This window comes from Schistocerca cancellata, chromosome 3 (assembly GCF_023864275.1).
Source record: "Schistocerca cancellata isolate TAMUIC-IGC-003103 chromosome 3, iqSchCanc2.1, whole genome shotgun sequence".
Lineage (NCBI taxonomy): Eukaryota > Metazoa > Arthropoda > Insecta > Orthoptera > Acrididae > Schistocerca > Schistocerca cancellata.
In genome coordinates, this window is record NC_064628.1 from 904,193,456 (window position 1) to 904,201,650 (window position 8,195).

Here is an 8,195-nt window from a genome sequence, read left to right on the forward strand (position 1 = left end):
GCTTTCTGAATTCTAATTCCTTGTCATGTTCTAGACCTCACGTCAGAATAGTTTTTTCCTCCTCACGCCAGCCTGCGTGAGCTAAAACGCGTGCATTTCGACCTCCTCTAGTAACACGGTGTTGGCTCTTCAGCCAACACAATAGGAGCAATGGCTGACATTTCTAAAATAAACTTCCTTACTGTTTAATCCCTCTCGTTCAATTAAGGCAACGTGTTTGCAGCATAGTATCATTCTCTGACTTATTTCGTGGGAGCTACCGACGTCGGTCACAACTGGGCACTAAAATAGGTCTCTGCCGAAAGCTGAAAACAAGTGCCAGAACGGTACTCACAGTGTCGTATCAAAAACATGTCCGACAGGACAGACACCGTACACATACACTCTAATGCAGGAAAACGACGCATCACGAAGAAACTATCTGAATAGGGCGGAAGTCGGTAGATGTGATGTTCATGTACAGACAAACAAATGGTTACAACTGCAAAAAAACTGGATGATTTATTCGAGAGAAAGAGGTTCACACACTGAGGAAGCCAACAACGCGTTGGTCCACCTCTGGCCCTTTCCAAGATGCTACTCCTGGCGGGTGTAAAATGAATGTGCGCAAGGGAAAATAATGAACGCTAAAGTGATGACTTGGCCTCGTCTGACAACCCCCTGAAGCAGATATTAGGATCTCTTAATTCTATAAATTACAATCTAAACATAAATGAATGATGAAGGTAACCAATCCTACTAAACGATAAACGTTGTTGTTTAATATATTTTTATTATAGATTAAAAGCAACCCTCTGAGTACAATTGTCTATATTTCCTAACTATAATTATTAACCAATTGCCCAACTCTGCCCCTTATTATGACTGCGCGATCTAATATCAATAACGCGAAATGACTGTCATCATCCATGTACCAAACACTAGAAGACACTACTTTTAAAAGATGATCTACGCTGGTGTGGAACTTCAGTGGAAATAGACTAACGTGACCACAGCTGTTTAGCCCTATAGCCCTCATAAGCCGAAGTAATTTCCGGTATCACCTTCTGCACTGCGTCTGGTGCGTTGGTGTGCTGGTTCTCGTACACGTCTGCGTCGATGGAAGAACTCCAGCCACAAAATAAAAACACTTTCAATCACTAGGACAGCAGGAGGCGGTGCTCTGACTGTTATATTCTAATGCTGTCTTCTCCTCTCTGTGTTCTATGGACGAGAAACGTGAACTACCAACCACAAGGACGGAGTTCAGATAACGTCTCAATATAAGTATAGACAATTACTGAACGCTGCATACTCAACAACGACTTCCAACCTGGAGGTGAAGTTCAGAATCGTATAGGTTCGCAACAGTACAGTGCCTAACTGTCTAACTATAAACTCTCCTGAGAGCAAAGACAGCAAGTCCGTCTGTACCGACAAAAGCTGCTATCGAGCAACCGTCACACAGGGACTCTCATAACGGAAGACCTCCTCTCTCCACGTCTGGCCTCCCAGCGAGGCTCGGCTCCTTACCCTCCTAATTCGTTTCCGAGGTGCCGCTTCTTCGTTCCTCGCACCTGCGACCAAAATTTGCAGAGTTCGGAAGTATTATCCGCTTATCCTTCCGGCCCTACTACAATAGCGGCTGGTCGCCTCTCTATTGTGTCTCCGCACTCAGGTGTCACGACGTCCGTCTAGCTACTCAAATGGTACAAATGGCTCTGAGCACTATGGGACCATACATCTGAGGTCATCAGTCCCCTAGACCTTAGAACTACTTAAATTGGAAGAAACACATTGATGATCTGCTGAAACGTTTGAGTTCACCTTCTTATCCAATAAGGGTCATTGCAAATTTTGGTGATAAACATCTTAGTAAATTAGCTTACTACGCCTATTTTCACTCGTTGCTTTCATATGGCATCATATTTTGGGGTAATTCATCACTGAGGAATAAAGTATTTATTGCACAAAAGCGTGTAATCAGAATAATAGCTGGAGTCCACCCAAGATCATCCTGCAGACATTTATTTAAGGATCTAGGGATATTCACAGTAGCTTCTCAGTATATATACTCTCTTATGAAATTTGTTATTAACAACCAAACCCAATTCAAAAGTAATAGCAGTGTGCATAACTACAATACTAGGAGAAAGGATGATCTTCACTATTCAAGATTAAATCTAACTTTGGCACAGAAAGGGGTGAATTATACTGGCACTAAAGTCTTTGGTCACTTACCAAATAGTATCAAAAGTCTGACAGATAACCAACAAGTATTTAAGAAGAAATTAAAAGAATTTCTGAATGACAACTCCTTCTACTCCATAGAGGAATTGTTAGATATAAATTAAAAAAAAAACAAAAGAAAATATTTAAAAAATAAAAAAACACAAAAAAATGAAAAAGTTGTTATATTAACTTAAGTATGTTGTTAAATTAACTTAATTATGTCATGTATTGGAAAATTTGACTCGTTCCACATCATTACGAAATATCGTATTCATGATCCATGGAACTAGTATTAATCTAATCTAATCTACCTAACTAATCTAAGGTCATCACACACATCCATGTCTGGGCAGGATTCGAACCTGCGACCGTAGCGGTCGCGCGATTCCAGACTGAAGCGCCTAGAACCCCTCAGCCACAATCACCGGCCCGTCTAGCTACTTCCTATGTTTAAGCAGAACCAACAAACCTGTGTGGGCCTTCCATCCAGGGCTTGATTTCCGCCTGCCGTTTCATCTCCACAGGCGTTCCAACCTCTGCTACTATAGGCAATCATTCATTACGCCGTTCTGATAATAAAGACACTCCATCACGTTTCATGCAATAAGCGTTAACAATTATTTACAAGGCGTACAAGTTCTTTGCCTCAAAACTACGTAATTTCGACAGTCGCGGAATCTAAAGTTACCTCAGCATTGGCCGTCTACTGTAAATAGAGACGGAGAATATATTATTGATGCCTTAAGTCTGTGTTATGTGTATCTCATTTTTTTTCTTTGGTCTCCTTTTGCCGGCCGGAGTGGCCGTGCGGTTCTAGGCGCTACAGTCTGGAACCGAGCGACCGCTACGGTCGCAGGTTCGAATACTGCCTCGGGCATGGATGTGTGTGATGTCCTTAGGTTAGTTAGGTTTAATTATTTCTAAGTTCTAGGCGACTGATGACCTCAGAAGTTAAGTCGCATAGTGCTCAGAGCCATTTGAGCGATTTTGGTCTCCTTTTTATTGTTATTCAGCCTTTTAGATCAAAATTGTACAGTACTTTGCTAGTAAATCTAAACTAGAATAGTAGTATGCTCCCCTCCCCCTTTATCCCGCTCCCTCCCAAACCCCTTTCCCCTTTTATTATAATTTTATTGCCCTCCCCACAGCGGAGTCTGGCGTCCACTGCAAGCGACCACCTCGCAGCTGACTACTTGAGTTCCTCCTTTTATAGTTCTGTCTTAGTGCTTTCAACAATCCTCGGTTTTTCTCTCGCACAGTTTCACACCCTCATACATTTCATTTCCCCTTCCGGGTTCCCAGTTTTCTAAACTGGCTAGTCCACTCAACCATTCTCAGTTATGTTTGTAAATGAAGTACCATCGGTAATTCCTTTTTTATAGTTCCATGTATGCTAGAAAGACTTACATCATATCTCTTCCCTTGTTTCAGTAATTTGCCCGAAACCGGTTGCGTTTGTTACAAAACGAAGTAGCAACTGAAGCGGATATTTTCAGTCCCAACACACGACCAAACAACCATTCTAACACAACGCAGGCAGCTGCAGAATTAGAAAACACCATCATGTGGATGGGGTATGAAAGTATATAAAAACGTCATTCGTGATTTCTTGATGTATCGTGGTATACCTTTATCGCATTGAGTCTCGGTTTCTGTGTTAGCAAAACTCTACCAAAAACTTGCAATAGCTTGCGATCCAGATTCCTTGCAAAAAAAAGAAAGTTCTGCCCAATGATGTATCTCAGACGCTTTGCACATAACTGTTTTCCATAAGGTTATACGCACTGAAAAATGTCTCCAGTTTCTGTGTATTTTTCAGTCATATACATTATACTTTATAGTGATAATATTTAGGAACGATACATGGGCTTCGGCACAGGCGTAAGCGTGGTTATTATGATTATGATCAGAATTATGGTTCATTAGGAGAAAAACAAAAACCTGAACCATTTGCATAGACTCTTGTCCATTCTCGAAATCGTCTGTAGCAACGTATTAACGCGGTTTCGTAAGGGATGCAAATATTTCTTACAAAATATTTACTTCCTTCTAAGATTTTAAAATGGGTCTATACGAAGTGTAAATACATAGGACTTGGCTTTTTCGATATTTTGTCCAGGATATTCCTTTTAAACCTCGTATTCCATATGCCGCTTCCTTTCCACGTTTATCTCAAGTGCTGACCAAAGCATCAAGTTTACTGTAAGTCCTGTAGCTACCTGGTATTTTAAATAAAGTAAACACAATGAAAATAAGCTGTCATTTTAGTAATGTACACGGCGTAAGTATTGGGTTATAAATCAGTTGTAGCCTAAAACAAGGGTTTCAATTGGTCAGATTTTTATATTCGGCTGATTTTTAAAGAAAACAAGAAAATAAGTGCCTCGAAAGAGAGATGTTTCTCTTTGTCAGACTCTCCATTGGATACCAATACCACCTATCTGTCCTTGTGAGACAAGCTGCGAGAAGCTGCAGTGAGGAAGTAGGCAGGATCCCAGCTGCGCGAGCCGGGCGCAGGGCGTGGCCTTAGCAGGTCACCCTGGAAGCTGCGCAGCGGCAGGAAAAAGATCTTGCTTTGAAGATAAATTGAGCACTGATTGAAGTACTAATGTAAATAATGGTGAACTGTGCGGTGAATGTCAGGATGGCCGAGCGGTCTAAGGCGCTGCGTTCAGGTCGCAGTCCACTTCTGTGGGCGTGGGTTCGAATCCCACTCCTGACAACAATTTTTCTCCTCAGTCATTACTGGCATTCAACAATACCTTCCGCAAACCGACTGATGAGAAATTTTTAATAAGCCATTTTCCACAGACAGTCCCCAGGTGGGAGTCATATCTCTTGCTAGCCAAAATGACTCGAAAATTATTTAGCACTTACGTGATCATTTATGATTCATTATGTGCCACCAGGCACATGCCTGTACTATGCAGGCAGTATATAATTTTAACATCTTCATTTTCGATACGATGCAACGTCAGTAGTAGGTACTGTTTGGAAACGAATTAAGGATTAGGAAGGAAAAAACCTTTCACATTTGCTATTGACATTGTAATTCTGTCAGAGATGGCAGCGGAATTCAGGGATATCATTGTAATAACTTCTGAAACAAACATAAATTGTGCTTTATTGTTTTTAGATTTTTATAAAGCGTTCGAAGTAGTAAATCATCTTCTACAGACATTGAAGAAAATAGGTTTCAACGATAGGGTCATACAGTTGATTAAGTACATAGCAACTGGAATAAATGCTAAAATAACGGTGAATTGTCAACAATCCAGGCCGATGCAAATACAACGAGGTGTTCCTCAAGGAAGTCCTTTGTCCATGTCGCTCTTCGCCATTTCGCTAGAACCTTTCCTCCGACATGTCCATGCTAGATTAAAATGCTTAACATTATCAGGAAACAAAAGAGTCATTATAAGGAATAATGACGAGGTAACCACGCTAGCAACAGTGATTGAGTCGTACTGTAGAGTATCTGGAGCCAATGCAAACGAAAAAAAAAGTACGATCTTAAATCTCAGAGGTTTTGATAATATCAACGTCGAGTGGGCAAAATTAGTCCGACAACATAAAACACTTGGGATCAACCTGACAGCTTGCCCTATGAAAATGACGGCTTTAAATTGGAAAGTTGCAGCAGATAAAGTGCAAGGAGCCATTATAGAGAATTTAACTCGATATGTGAACCAAGTTCAAAGAACACAGTATATTAACTCATGCATCCTTGCTAGAGTTTATTATACTGCCCAGCTGTTTCCAGTACCGTGAATGATAGCGAGGAGAATAATGTCCAAAATCACCAACTTTTTGTAGAGAGGTGAAGTGTTCAGAGTACCTGTTGAAGTAGCCACTTTAGATCCCAAAAATGGTGAACTAGGATTAACTGATATAACGGATAAAGCCACTGCACTTTTTATCAAAAGGCAAGTTAATTTCATAAGAGACACACGAGAAAGCATAACCAGCCGACTTTTTGAGATCATTAACCCTCGAAGCCTACTTCCCCCGATTGACGTGCAGAATATCAACAGTCGCTTACAGCATGTGAGGATTTTCTATGTTGAGTTTAGTTATGTCAGTGTCGAATTCAGGCAGTCACGACACTTAACATCGAGAGCCATAATGCGGGAACGAAAGAAAAGCGAAGGAAGGAACAAAATAGAACGTCAGTTTCCGAACATTGAGTGGACTGAGATTTGGAAAAACATTAGTTCTAATGTGCTCACGTCTAATATAAAAACTTCATGGTACAAGACAGTTAACAACATAGTTAGCACCAATGAAAGACTGCACGCAATCGGAATCTGTGAAACAAATTTATGTCAAAAATGCCATCTAATTGACACAATAATTCATAGATATACTTGCAGTGGTCATATGACTAGTTGGAAGTGGATCCGGGAGCAAATAGCTCTGATTACAAGAACATCCCCTGAGTATATATCGCTGACATTGATACACAGGCCTGAAGCACGCTATTTCCCAGAAGCAAAAAATAACGATGTGTACTGGTTGCTGGGGAATATTGTTAATTACGTCCTTAACAAATTAGGATCCGATAGCATCACAGAGTTTAAGGTACACATGCTGTGTGAATTCCACAAAATTAGAAGGTATTCGAATCACAAGAAAAAGTTTGGTAATATGTTAAAAATTGTATTTGAAAGAAAGGGCATTGGTTAATATAAAAAGGAAGACTGTGTTGACAGTGAATTATTGCAGTTACCTTAAGGATATTAGTTAAAATTTTACAGTATATTTTTGGTGTGTTGCTTTTTCTACTTCAGAGAGTAATTTTTGTAATTTATAAGCTAATGTACAGAACTTATGTGACAGTGAGATTGTGTGTCTAATAGTGTCAAAATACAAAACGTTAAAGGTGCATTATTGACTTATATTAGAAATCTGGAAATCGACAGTTTTTATGGAAAGGTCCTTATCGATTGGTTAAAACCATAAGATTCTATCTGATAATGTAATATTTAATGGCTGGCACATTGCCCTGTTCATTTTCGCACTGTGATGTGTAAGTCAGTTTCGCAGTGAAAGACTGATTATATAGATCTGATCACTTCAGATACTTAGATTCAATTAATGTCCAGAAAGTGTAGTTGGAAGGCTAGTCAACTATATTGTATATCTCCTTTCCGCCATTCTCAAGTATTTCAGAAATTGTCTAATAAGATTATTAAATTGTTTGACATTTAAAATTATCCCGCCAACTCGCTGATATCCATCATAAAGAATTATTTATGCTTCTGTAAAGATTGGAGCTCATGTAATTCAAAGTACAGATTTTATTTCTTCATGTTGAAGTTTGAATGTCTTTAAAAAAAAACTTTTCTTGATGTTTAACTTAATTCCTTCTGGTAATTCAGGGAGTAACACAATCTTCTTTTATCTTTCGTTAACATCGGCATAACTGAAATGATCAAACTGTTTTTGTTTAAATAACTTCATGTATAAAAAGTGTCCATGGTTAGTTATGTATATGGAATGTGTAACATTGTTTTTTAATAAATTTTTTTATTAAAAAAAGCGGTCTAAGGCGCTGCGTTCAAGTCGCAGTCCACTTCTGTGGGCGTGGGTTCGAATCCCACTCCTGACAACAATTTTTCTCCTCAGTCATTAGTGGCATTCAACAATACCTTCCGCAAACCGACTGATGAAAAATTTTTAATAAGCCATTTTCCGCAGACAGTCCGTCGATGGAAGTCACATCTCTTCCTAGCCAAAATGACTCGAAAATTATTTAGCATTTACGTGATCATTTATGATTCATTATGTGCCGCCAGTCACATGCCTGTACTATGCAAGCAGTATATCATTTTAATATCTTCATTTTCGATACGATGCAACGCCAGTACTAGGTACTCTTTGGAAACGAATTAAGGATTAGGAAGGAAAAAACCTTTCACATTTGCTATTGACATTGTAATTCTGTCAGAGATGGCAACGGACGTGGCAGAGGAATTGGAAGC

At 39.5% G+C, this 8,195-nt stretch overlaps 1 non-coding gene across 1 annotated transcript; it reads left to right on the forward strand.

Annotated features, from left to right (window-relative positions):
* The first annotated feature begins 4,849 nt into the window (after positions 1-4,849).
* On the forward strand, positions 4,850-4,933 carry Trnal-cag (transfer RNA leucine (anticodon CAG)). Its single transcript has one exon. It is a non-coding gene; the product is annotated as a tRNA-Leu (tRNA).
* Positions 4,934-8,195: the final 3,262 nt, after the last annotated feature.